The sequence below is a fragment of the Ceratotherium simum genome, chromosome 9 (assembly GCF_057802395.1).
Source record: "Ceratotherium simum simum isolate JZ-2026a chromosome 9, ASM5780239v1, whole genome shotgun sequence".
NCBI classification, from domain to species: Eukaryota; Metazoa; Chordata; class Mammalia; order Perissodactyla; family Rhinocerotidae; genus Ceratotherium; species Ceratotherium simum.
In genome coordinates this window covers 57,957,752-57,971,557 of record NC_141908.1, presented here as the reverse complement: position 1 = coordinate 57,971,557, position 13,806 = coordinate 57,957,752, and the positions used below count along the sequence as shown (strand labels likewise).

Here is a 13,806-nt window from a genome sequence, read left to right as displayed (position 1 = left end):
AAGTTAAGGTTTTGGAATAAAATTGTCAACTAGGGCCCACTCGGTGGTTATCTTTCTTCAAGTGCCCAAAGAGAAAACACTTTTTATTCCTTTCTTTCCCTAAATCTCAGATCATGTCAGTGAGGCATGAACCTAGCTTGTGTCACATGTTTTGAGTGCACTGATCCACAGTGCCGGAATCAAGTAACTCCACACCCTAAGAAGTGGCCCTAACCCAGGATGACACAATCTGTATTTGTCAGATTGCCAATTTAAAAAAGAAAGAAACTGTTTAAAGGCTCTTTGTTACATAATAATGTTTTATTCAGGAGGAGAGCAAAGTTGGACTGATACAAAAGGCAATTCTTTCCATTTTCCACTTTATCCCACAACCAAATCAATTCTTTGCTTTTGTGTTGCTAGTGCCTCCTCCGACTTTATGCAACGGGACTTCTGAGCTGCGATTCAGCTGCTGAAGTCACAGCCGAGTTGTACACACCTCTCCAGAGCAGGGGAGAGAGTGACAGAGTGGAAGGAGCCTGGCAATGGGTGGGGATTATTTTTAAATGTGGTTTGTCCCTATTTTGTTCAAGAACACTGGAGTTTTTAAAGATGTAGAAAAACAAGAGAGCCATTTCTGACCACGAGAGAATTGAGGCTAGGAGGGAACACTTGAGTCTCTGGCTCCAGATTTCAAAAGTTGAGAGCATAGCACAGTGGTTGATGGCTGAGGTAAGTGTTCTTGACCTTTGTAGTCAGGCTGATGCCTGGAACACACTGGAAAAACAAGAGTAAACCTTATGACTTGGACCAAGCTTGTTTTTAACATTCTTTTCCATCTTACTAATAACTAAGACCTGGCCCCATACTGAAATACCATTGAACAGAAACTAAAGAACTTTCTCTATAACTTCACTAATACCTTTTAAATGAGACCTGAATATTTCACTATGCAGATTGAATTTGACAATCAAGTGCTTTTACCTCTTCAGCTTTGAATAAAGTATTTTTAGATCTCAAGTTTTTATTATTATTATTTTTTTTTTGGTGAAGGAGATCAGCTCTGAGCTAACATCCATGCTAATCCTCCTCTTTTTGCTGAGGAAGACAGGCTCTGAGCTAACATCTATTGCCAATCCTCCTTCTTTTTTTCTTCCCCAAAGCCCCAGTAGATAGTTGTATGTCATAGGTGCACATCCTTCTAGTTGCTGTATGTGGGACACGGCCTCAGCATGGCCAGAGAAGCAGTGCGTCGGTGCGCACCCGGGATCCGAACCCGGGCCACCAGTAGTGGAGCACGTGCACTTAACTGCTAAGCCACGGTGCCAGCCCCATAGATCTAAAATTTTTAGACCTATAATGCAATAAGTAAAAATGCACTGATCAAGCAAAATTGTATTTTTCTATCATAATCATGAATAAATTGAAGGATTTTTCTAGGCTAGGTTTTTGGTTTTTTTGGTGAGGAAGACCAGCCCTGAGCTAACATCTGTTGCCAGTCCTCCTCTTTTTGCTGAGGAAGATTGGCCCTGGGCTAACATCCGTGCCCATCTTCCTCTACTTTATATGGGACACCGCCACAGCATAGCTTGACAAGTGGTGCATCAGTGCATGCCCAGGATCTGGGCCTGCGAACTCTGGGCTGCCGAAGCAGAGCACACACACCTAACCACTGTGCCATGGGGCCAGCTCCTAGGCTAGGGTGTTAAAGGAGCATCAACAAACCAGAAAAAAGGTACTTGAGTATAGATTTTTAATATAAAATGATGACTAGAAGTAATTTACATTATAATTTTAATATTTGAGTGGATAATAAAATATTTCACAAAAATTGACTTTCTACCATGAGGTTTAAAGAAGCACACATCTTGCAGTGTATATCTACCTGGTGCCCCTCTCTCCCCTTTCCCTGGTAATGCCCCATCTCCTTTAGAGGAGACTTCCTCCCGTCATGGGAACTGCCAGTTATGATACCCAGTCCTCCACCCTCCAGGCCAATCATGTTCTACTGTTCAAAGTGTCTGAACATTCATATGACCCCAAATACCAGCCACCCCTGATATTTTTCTACATGAATTATCCATAAGCTGGAGAATGTACGCCCAGTGCTACCTGGGGCTCTTCTCCTTGTAGTAAAACAGACTGGTTTGCTGTTGAACAGATTAAAGACAAGTCAGAGAGAAACAGGTTTTAGAGAGGGGGCTGAGAAAGATGCTGACTTTGCTTGGGTCTCTGGTTCTGGTCTCTGAGGTCCCCAGAAATGCAATTCTTCCTTTAGTGCTCATGAGCTACCTCAGAATTGTTTCAGAAAATCCACAGTATTCTTCCAGAAAATCCATCACCCCTCGACCCCAGTCCAGTTCCAATTACTTTGGTACTTGCAACCAAAGAGTTTTGACTCAGGAACACCAATTTGAGCATATATTGTATTGACATTTAATGATACTTATCAGAAGAAAATTTATTGGAGAGAACTATACAAATTGGCATAGCCAGTTTAGTGTACTCTATTATGTAATGTATTGTATATTGCCAGAAGCATTTAAAACAATTTGCCTTTAACTTGGCCTCCTTTGTTAATCTCCATTACAAAGTTTATATTAATTAAGAGTGACAGCAAATTGATCGCTTTTGAAATTAGGGACGTTTCCTTAGTCTGAAATTTTATTTCATTTTCTATTTGCAGAATACTTTTAAAGCACTACTGATGTTTAAGAGATAAACTTGTATTATGCCTAAATTATGCACCGCATCTATTTATACACATGCAGATGATACTGCAGATATTCATATACTTTCAGCTTATATCAACTAGTAGTCAGGAAGCCTGGATTCTAGTGGCTTGGCGGTTGGGTGCACGCGCTCCACTGCTGGCAGCCCGGGGTTTGGATCCCTGGTGCGCACCGACGCACCGCTTCTCCGGCCATGCTGAGGCCGCATCCCACATACAGCAACTAGGAGGATGTGCAGCTATGACATACAACTATCTACTGGGGCTTTGGGGGGAAAATAAATAAATAAATAAAATCTTTAAAAAAAAAAAAAAACTAACTAACTCTGGAGTTGGGTACATTGCTTAACTTCTCCAGGTCACAGGAAAGTGAGGACGTTGGAATAGATGGGATGTCTTCCAGCTTCAAAATCTTATTATTCCACAACTAGAAAAAGAAGTCAGTTTTGTTAGAAAAAGATTTTGCTGATTTTACAAAAAATCAAACATTGCTTTTTTCTCTTTCCTTTGGCCTGTTTACCAAAAACATTTTGTGAAAGTGTGATGGGGGAAAAAAAATCCACCTGACACAAGTGAATGCAAACTATGGTGGCCTTGGAAAAAGTTCTGTTGTCTAAAGGACTCCAAAAACACTGGCCTAGATGATGAACTAATAGGTGGCCCAAGAAAACCCCTTAAAAGTGTCATTTATATAATTTCAGAACCATGAAAGTATATTTTTAAAAAATACCAGATCTTTTTAATTGCCTCAGTGAAAGAGAATTTTTGAGCTTAGAATTAAAATGTCAAATGTAAAAACTGATAAATTGCATACTCAAAGTAATAAATAAAATTATTAGATATTTTTCTTAAAAATTCACTAATGTATTCAATGTACATCATTAAAGTAAATGCTACATACATTTAGATTTTAAAATACAACACTTCGACGAGTTTTCAAATATTCATTTTGAAATGCTAAATAATCCCAAATTTCCATTTTTGTTTTGCCCCTAATGGCAAGAGTTGCAGAATGATGAATACCAGCCCAGTGCTTCAGTTTTGGCACCCCATCTCACAGCTTTGTGACTGTGGTATGTTAGGCAATTTTGGTTACAAGATATAGAAATTCAAATACGTGACCTCAGGGAATAGGGTGTTGTGGTTTGGTTCTTGTTTGTTTGGTTTATAAAGAATGCATATGTAAATCAGAAAAACTGCAGTCTCAGCTGTGATAACAGGCTTCCCAGGAATAAAAGAAAAGTTGAACAACCAAGCCTCCTAGGAGGAGAGGAATGCAGATCGAGTTGGGCTTTGTGGAACAGAATTTGAAGGATGTTCAGAACCCAAGGCATCAGTAGGAGTTTGTGGATCTTTCCTCTAGAGCAGGAGCTCTCATCCTGCTGGGATATCCCAATCACCTGGGGAATGTTTTAAAAGTACAGATATTGAGGCCCCATTGGCAAAGGCTCTGGTCTAGTACATCTGGGGAAGTGTCTGGATCACTTTGTTTTCATAAAGCTTCCAGCTAGACTGTGAATGCCCTGCTCCTAGTGTCGCCTGATTTTGCTATTCTCTTGGCCTCTGCTTTGTGGTTAGCCCGCCACCAGCTGGCTCCCTCAGCTTCCATTGTACGTGTCTTTCCTTTACCACAGTCTCACAGCCTCACCTACTTCAAGCCTTAGCTCCAATGCCACCTTCTCAGTGAGGCCTTCCCTATTCCTGCTATCAAAAATTGTACCACCTCCCCTCTGGCACTTTCTAGTCCCCTTCCCTGCATTATTTTTATCCAACACTTATCATCTTCTAATATACTATTTGATTTACTTATTTATTGTATTTATTGCCTGTGCCATCTACCAGAATGCAAGATCCATGAAGCAGAATTTTTGTGTATTTTGTCCATACTGTTTCCCCAGTACCTAAAACAGAGGAGATGCTCAATAAGTATCTGTTGCATGAATGGGTGAATGGATGTTTTCTGCTTAGTCATTGGCTGACACTAACTTCTCACTTGCCATCTGTCAGAGCCCTTCTCACCCAAGGCGACCCTCTGTGCTTCCATTTGGATTCAGCTTCTCCAATTGACTGTCTGACTGGACGAGCTTCTTTGCATTGAGTTTTTTTCCCAGGTCATTTTTGAATGGGTATCACTTGGTTCTTTATAGATCAGGTGCCCTCCCAGGGGTAACAAGAAGTGATTCAGGGATTACACAGCACAAAAGAGCACTGCCTGGGGCCACCGCTTCTACTGGGGCTGTGGGTGGGGCAGTTTCTCCAAGAAGCAGATTTTGGTGCAGAGTGAGTATTTAGCAAATTACCTAGCCTTGCTGAGCTTCAGCAAAATGGTATTAACAATACCTGTCTGTCTTTTACTATACTTATCATGATGATCATTTTGTAATATACATATAAATGTCGAATCACTATGTTGTACACCTGAAACTAACATAATATTTTATGTCAACAATATGTCAATAAAAAAAGAAAAAGAAAGAACACCTGTATGTCTTACCTCAGCGAGTTCTTCAGAAGTTCCAGTGAACAATGTGAGAGAAACACATACACATAAAAGATGTTTTCAATATTATAAAAATAAAAAAACAAGTGTGAGAAGTTACATAATTTTGGACAAATACGTGGCTTTTAATAAAAAGCCTAAGGGAAGTTGTAGGGGAGAAATTAGGACTTAGGAACTTGTTGCTTAAAGTGCCTTTGGGATTCTCTTCCCCCTGGCTCCGGAATGTTTTTCAAACATTTTTCTCATTTCACATTGATTTCTATTTGGCGGGGGCTCCTCGTGCATAACTTCCAAAGTGATATTTAAGACGAATAAATGCAGAGATCTGCACTTAGTCTCCAAAAACAAATTGTACAAATACAGGTTGGAGGAGATATGGTTTTATAGCTGTATATATGTTAAAGACTTAAAAAAGATGTGGGGGTATTTTTGCTTGTTTTTATTTGGCAAAAACATGGTATTTATGAACAGTGTGGGTTGGAAGAAAAATATTAATGTGATATCAAGCTGAATTTTCATAAAGAATGCACAAAATTGTACTTCTCTACTCCCCTCTTTACACCTGGAATATTGGACTCATTTCTAGCTGCCACATTTTAAGAGGCACTAGGGTATGTGTAGATGAGAGTGTATGGAGGAGAGGAATGGGGCATGTGAGCAAAGCAGGGTGTGAGAAGGCACATGCTCTGGTTGCTAACTTTCAATGTTTACAAGGCTGTGTATGGAGGGGGAATTGGGCTGTTCTGTACTCAGTACACCTTGGTACTAGATTCAGATTCACTGGGCACTTCAATACACATTGTATTCAGGTTTATAATAATGATTTAAGGTACTATTATTATTTTCCCCTTTTAGAGTTGAGCAAACTCATAGTTGGAGCTGTTTTGTGCTTGTGCAAGGTCAGACAGCTAGGAAGCTACAGAACTGGAATTAGATCACAGCATTTTGGAGTTTAAATCCAGGGGTGGTTTCTACCAATACCATAGCCACCTACTAAATTTATAGGGAGGCACATCTCAGTTGAACGTAGGGACTAGCAGGATTGTTCAAAGATCAATACCATTGTGAGGTAGTGAGAGGGCCCCTGTCACGTGGAGTTCACACATTTGCTGGACAGCTACTTTGCCAGGATCTGGTAGTCCCCTCAATTTATACATATATAAAGAAGGATATGCTTTCCTTAAACACAAAATTCAAAATGAAGGCTAATCATAGAGCGAAAGGAACTCCAGAGGTGAGGCCTAGTGAATTTCAGTGGCTGACCTATGTTCATTTGTTCATGCTGGAAAATACAGCACCCGAACTTGGTTCTCTGCATCTACAGTCCAATGTTTTTTCTGTAGCAGCTGTTACCCTTATCTAATAACTGGCAGTACAGTGTGGAATTAGAGGGTTTGGAAAGAGGAAGGGCAGGGATGTTTGGTGAATTACTATAATGGATTGTTTGGCATGCTCTTGTTTTATTAAAACAAGCAAAGAATGTGAGTGGTAGTAGGAGAGGGTTTAAAATGATAAGCAGAGAATGTCACCTAGAAAAGGAAGAACAGAGTACTGTGCAAGGTTTAGGAAGGCAGGACTGTGGACTGGACTGTATTTCCCTGTTGCTGAGTAGGTACTCAACATCTATCTGTTGGAATGAATAATGACATCAACACTTCAACAAATATTTAAAGAGAAACTTCTTAGTGCTGAGTACTGTGCTACGACTGGGAGCCAAAATGAACTAGACAAAAATCTCTAGCCTTTTAAGGAACTCACAGTCTAGTCAGAAAAGACCACCAAGCAAAGCAATGGGAAAAAAGAAAAGACTATCATAAAAACTAAGGATTATCATAGAGAATAGATAAGAGGTTCTATGAAAGCAGAAAAGAAAGATAATTTAATTCAGTGTAAGTGTGTACGGTTAGGGTGTGGGGGTGGTGGAAGGATGGGATGTCAGGGAAGATTCCAAAGAGGAAATGATGCATTATCTTTATTATCTTGAAGGCTAGGAGGAGTTCACCTGGTTAAATGAGGGATGGATTTCAGATGGGGGAAAATACACAAAGGCACAGTACAGAGCGTGTTGAATCTGTGTGTGACATGTGGTGGGAGTTAGAGCTGGAGCTTGTGAGCTCTAGGGATTAGATCATAAGCAGCCTTGTATACCATGGTGATTAGCTAGAACCCGGTTGTCCAGGTGGAGAGCCTCTGAAGGATTTTAAAGAGGGAGTCTGTGTGTTTGGGGAGCTTTCTCTGGCAGTCACATGGAACAGAAGCAGAAGTGAAATTAGAAAGGCTTGACCTAAAGAGCAGGGGAGAGGCTGAAGTAGTGGAGACAGATTATTAGTCACAGAATTAAGAGGAAGAATTCATCCATGGAATTTTAAATCAGAGACCTTTAGTAGAGGGAAATTTGGTTGTCTAGTTGTTGGAATGGCAAGATTTTATCAATGGAATGAGGTGATCCTGAAGGCAGTGGCGGAGCGAGTAATATGGAAGGCTTGGGATTGGGACCACATGGCGGCCCTGAGCTTGTGTGTATTAGCTGATGACTCTTTTGAACTGAATTCAGGAAATGACATAAAAATGATTTGCACAATAAAATGAGAAAAACGAGGACTCTGGAGAAAAATAACTAGGGTTGGTGAAGATGGGGAGTAGCCATTATCAGATGGCCATTTGTGTGGATACATTTTGGACTGTCCAATGGAAAGATCCCCAAAGAAAAACAAATACCCTGAATCCAGCCCGTCCTCACTAGAACCCATTCCCCTCCAGCTGCCTTCATTCTTCAGCCACACCACGGACTGTGAGGGAGACCAGTCTCCTGGCATCTCCTGGCACTGGGTACTTGGTGGCAAAGGAATCCCAACAAACCGAGGATGACAATTAGAATTTTGAAAATCTTGCAGACCATATACTCGAACCTACATATTTCAGGACGAGGACAGAGGAAACAAATGACTTGCAAGACGTCGAGTAACGGGGTCCTTCCCGAAGCCCAGGCTTCCTGACTCTAGGTCCAGTGCTCCTTCCACCACCCACACTGCCTGCGGGTTGGGGAGCTCGGCGCGCGGGGAGGACCGCGGGGTCTGCCGGGGGCGTCGGCGGCCCCCTCCTCGCCCAGCCCCCTCCCCAGCCCCCGGGGGACGCTCCGCCCCGCCCCCTTCCCGCGCCGGGCGGGGTCGCTGTGCCGCCGCTAGCCGGGCGCGCGCGGTCGCGCGGACGCGGGTCGGGCAGCGGGTGGCGGGAGGTCGCCGGGCCACCCGCGCCGCCGTCCCTCGCCTGACGCACGGAGGGGCCGGGACGCGATTTGCCGCGAGTGACTGGAGCCGCCGCCGCCCAGGCCCGCTCCGCCCCCAGCCCGCCTTCCTCCCGCCTCGCCCTCCGCCTCCGCCCGCGCCTGCCTCGCGTCCCCGCGTCGTCCCTACCGCCCCGGAGCCGCCGGCCGACAGCGCCCGCGCCAGCGCCAGCCAGGTGAGTGCGGCCGCCGCGCGGCCCGGGCGGCCCGGCGGGAGGAGCGCGCAGGCCCCGCGGCCGGGGCGAGCGCGGGCGGGTGGAGGCGGCGGCGGCGGCGGCGGCGGCGGCGGCGGGCCCGCTTTCTTCGCCGGCGCGGCCGCCGGGCGCTGGGGCCGCGCGGCCGAGGGAGGGGCGCCCCCGCGCCGCCGCCACCGCAGACAAAGCGGCGGAGGTGGGAGCCCTGCGGGCGGCCCCTGCCTTCGCGCCGCCTGCCGGGTGCGGCCGCCGCCCGCAGAGCCCGGGCCGCCCGCGTCCCCCGTCCTGAGCGCCCTTGTTCATTTCTGGGTGAAAGGGACCCGAATGGTGCAACAGGTCTGGTTGTTAATCCCTGTTTTCCGGCGGGTCTCGTCCTCCCGGCGTGCAGGGACCAGATGTGGCTCCCGGCCCGGGGCGAGTCCCTGCGTCCAGCGCCCGCGGCTGGTCCTTTGTGTGGCCGGTGACCAGCCCTGCCCCGTGGGTGGGCGGACGCCGGCCTGAGGCCCCCGGGCTGCGCCGAGGCTCCTGGACGCGTCTGTCGCTGGTGAGGCTTGGCTTTCCCAGGGCCTGCAGGATGCTAACATCCCTCCAGCCTTTGGAGGAGTCACAAAGGAAAGGGAGAAAGGGTTGGCAAGGATTCCTGGTTATGTATTTATTTGTGTTATGTTAGATAGACTTATATTAGAAAAGAGCCACAGTCTGGCCCGCTCTTGAGGGTGTGGGTGGGTTTCACCCTGGGATGCACGATATGGACTTGCTGCTGCTGTGACAGCCCCGTGGTTCTCTTGGTGCTTTGACATCTTTCTCTTCTACACAGAGATCACCCGAGAAGTTGGAAGTACTGTTGAGGGAGTAACTCGATAGCAGCTGTTTGACAGGTCAGCTCTTACTTCACATTTTGTGTGTGCCAAGTATACCCACCATGCATCCTGGCATAAGTTGGCAAACTCTCAAATTAAAATTGTCGCTCAAAATACCCTCATATTGGAGAATATTAATCCGTCTGGTTTTGTTTGGCTTGATGAACCTTATTTTCTTAGGTTGTGAGAAACTTTTTTCCTCCCCCACCAAGAAAGAATACATAATAAAGAACAATTTATCTTTGTTTACATACCTTGGGTCATGCTGTTACCTAGCTGGTTTCATTGGTATGCTATTTTAGTATAACAATACTAAATGGAAGGAAAATATCTTCATTTTGCTTTGAGCAATAAAATACTTCTTTGTTCCAGAACCAGGAAGCTTTTATACATAATACTTTGTGTGGACAAAAGTTGGTGACTGTCTTTACCCCATGACCAAATACATGAGAAAAATCTCCAAAGGATTTAGAAAGGATTACACAACTCTATAGATTGTTTTTATGTCTCAAATTCCAGGAAATCATTTTACTGTATATTTGTTCAAACAATCCAGACTAAATTTAACCTTAAAAATTGGGCCTACTCTATAAATTCTCCAACATGAGGGAGTGAGTTGATTGCATTTGAAGAGTTTACCAAGCATTTTAACCCCTGTGAATAATAATTGGGTGGAATGATTGATGGACGAGATTAGGAACTGGTGATGGACCTAGAAATCTGACAGCAGAATGCAGAACATGGAAAGTGGTAGAGGTTGCAAAGTTCCATCTGCTTGGGTTTTAGTTGATTGATGGACATATTTGAAAACCAAGTTTCCATTAATTAAAACAGAAAATATTACATTTTGACCTATTTTTTAATGTACTCTATGAAGACTCCTTGAAACTCTTTATACTCCCTAAAAACAAACTTGATATTAATAAGGACTTTTCTTTTGAAGAAATAAAATTATACCAACCTAATCTAATCTGTAGAAAGTTTCTCTAGCATAATTAGTAGTTTTACTTTACTAAAAATACCATTCATCTGTGTAACATGTAACTTCAAAGAGCTTTCATAGCCGTTACAAGCAACAGGAACAACCTCTTGAGAAAAGTAGGAGATTTACTAATGAAAAGTAGCGGAAACTTAAATTTCTACAGTAGTTTTCTTTTATTGAGATATAAGGCATATACCGTAGAATTCACTCTTTTAAAGTGTACAATTCAGTGATTTTAGTATATTCACAAGGTAGTGCAGACATCGTCACTGATTCAAGAACATTTTCATCATCCTGAAAAGAAATCCCATACCCATTAGCTGTCACTCCCATTTCCCCTCCCCGACACTTGACAACCACTAATCTTTTTGTCTCTATGGGTTTGCCTATTCTGGACATTTCATATAAACGGAATCATACAATATGTGGCACTCTGTGTCTTCCACTTAGCATAGTATTTTCAGAGTTCATCCATATTATGCATGTATCAGTAGTTCATTTCTTTTTATAGCTACATAATATTCCATTGTATGGCCATGCCATATTTTGTTTATCCATTCATCAGTTGGTGGACGTTTGGCTTGTTTCCACTTTTTGGCTGTTATGAGTAATGCTGCCATGAACACTCCTTTACAAGTTTTTGTGTGGACATGTGTTTTCAATTCTCTTGGCTGTATACTTAGATGTGGAATTGCTGGGTCATATGATGACTCTGTTTAACTTCTTGATGAACTGCCAAACTATTTTCCGTAGCTGCTGCACTGTTTTACATTCCCACCAGCAACGTATGCGAGTACCATTTTCTCCAAGACTTGTTAATGTTGTCTTTTTGATGATAGCCATCCTAGTGGGTGTGAAGTGGTATCTCACTGTGGTTTTTATTTACATTTCCCTAATGGCTAATGATGTTGAGCGTGTTTTCATGTTCTTATTGGCCATTCGTATATCTTCTTTGGAAAAATGTCTGTTTAATTTATAATAGTTTCTAAGTTTATGTTTTCAAATGTATTTTCTCATTTAGTCTTTGAAATAATCCTGTAAGATAAGTTTATCCCTATTTTACTGCTAGGAAACTAAGGTGCAAAGAGGTTAAATAATTTGCTGTTTTTTTTAACCTTACAGAGTAAGAGTCAGGTTCTGAATGTAAACTCAGGTCTTCTGACTCTGCTTCCTGCATTCTTTCCACTTCACGAGGCAGACAGAAGTTAAATTGTGTTTGCAAGTTTGCTTGGCTAATCATTGACAAAGTGGAGGAAAAATAAATAAATAAAAAATTAAACCAGATAACAAAATAGCAGGTGTTGTGGCCACACTGCCTCATATTCACCAGATTTTGTTATGCTTTTTCAAATAAAGTCTTTGTTTTCTCATATCCTAATAATATCCTAATAGATATCATTTCCATATTTCCTGTGGGGACACAGAGCAGTTAAACCCAGGAACAGCTTCTTGGTGGCGTAGCTAATCCTAGAGCTCACTATTCACTGAGAGATTGTGCTTTCTGTTCCCCTTTGGCTTCCATGTTCTCTGCTTCCCCACTAATTTATTCCCTTTAACCTTAAAATAATTTAATAATTTAACATTTTTCATAAACATTAAAATTTTTCTGAGTTAAACTTTAACTTTCATTTTTGGACAGGGCAGTTGGCCAATTTCACTTTGAAGTGCAGGATTACTAAGGTACATACTTCAGGTTTTATGTATTAGTCTGTATCAGACATAGCAGGTGTGCAAAATTCTCAACTCCTTAGAGGTGGTATGTTATTTATTCATCTTTGGTGTTTTTTTTTTTGAGGAAGATCAGCCCTGAGCTAACATCTGATGCCAATCCTCCTCTTTTTGCCCAGGAAGATTGGCCCTGGGCTAACATGCGTGCCCATCTTCCTCCACTTTATATGGGACGCCGCCACAGTATGGCTTGACAAGCAGTGGGTGGGTGTGTGCCCGGCATCTGAACCTGAGAACCCTCGGGCCCATCGAAGCAGAGCTCGTGCACTTAACCGCTGCACCACCAGGCCGGCCCCTGTTTATTCATCTTTGCATGTCTATGGTCCAGCATAGTGCCTGACACATAGCGACTCTAACCTTTGTTGAATAAATGAATACAAATGCATTTTTTTATTGCAAAAATAAATAAATAAAAATGATTTGGTACTCTTTTTAGTATAAAAGCAGGACATATTTCAGAAAAAAAGTATTTCTTATTCCTGGCGTATGACCTAAAAAATAATAAGTGATAAAAGTTAGAACTTGACTTAAAACTCAACACTGTATCTTAGGGAATGGTATAACTGTTGTTCCATCTGGGTTTAAAAAAATAGGCTCTAAGTGCCTGGTGGCTGGCACAAGTACTTGCCCGCACGTAGGAGTTGCACCCTGAGTGTTTATTAAATGAATGAATGCCCAAAGAGTGCATAAAAGAATTAATTTTCACTGTAACAAGTAGAGGAGATAGGACAAATGAATATTTAGGCCCTGCTTTTCATTTATATATTTTAATTGTCAAACATGATACATGTTAATTATAAAAATTCACATAATACATGGGTATACAGAGTAAAAGCTGAAAATCTCCCTTCTTTTTTTTTTGTGAAGATCAGCCCTGAGCTAACATCCATTGCCAATCCTCCTCCTTTTTTTTTTTTTCCCTTTTTCTCCCCAAAGCCCCAGTAGATAGTTGTATGTCATAGTTGCACATCCTGCTAGTTGCTGCATGTGGGACATGGCCTCAGCATGGCCGGACAAGCGGTGTGTCGGTGCGCGCCCAGGATCCGAACCCGGGCCGCCAGTAGTGGATCTCGAGCACTTAACCGCTAAGCCACGGGGCCGGCCCCTCCCTTTACTTCTTGTCCCCTTCCCTTTCTTCACCCCTAAGACCACTCCTGTCACAGGCAAACATTGTTAACAGTGTGGGGTTTATATTTCCAAACCTATATCTTTGCATTTATGTGTCTCTGTGTACAAATATACTTTTATATATCCAGCCATACCTACAAACATATGTATGTGTTCACAATTTTTTTTTTTTTTTTTTACAAATGGGATCATACTACGTATATTCCTTTGTTTTTCATTTAAATATATTAAGACTTTTGCATCCGTAGTCACAAAGGGTAAACATAATGTTTATGTTTCCTTTTTGGTTTGCTATCCTTGCCTGGTTTTGGTGTCGAGATAAGCCAGCCTCTGAGAATGAATTGGGAAACTCTCCTTTTTCCCCCTGTGCTCTGGAATAGCTTAAAATGTCTGCCCTGTAAACATTTATTAGAAATCACCT

At 42.7% G+C, this 13,806-nt stretch overlaps 1 protein-coding gene across 5 annotated transcripts in view; it reads left to right on the top strand.

Annotated features, from left to right (window-relative positions):
* The first annotated feature begins 8,457 nt into the window (after nt 1–8,457).
* The window catches only part of SESTD1 (SEC14 and spectrin domain containing 1), a 123,332-nt gene continuing 117,983 nt past the window's right edge, over nt 8,458–13,806 (top strand). For 3 of the 5 annotated variants that reach the window (XM_087435441.1, XM_087435443.1, XM_087435442.1), the window contains exons 1-2: nt 8,459–8,669; nt 9,505–9,565. The gene's annotated coding sequence lies outside the window, so the exon portion shown is untranslated. Of the gene's footprint in view, nt 8,670–9,504; nt 9,566–13,806 lie in introns of all 5 variants that reach the window. The other 2 variants (XM_087435446.1, XM_087435445.1) reach the window with 2 other exon arrangements.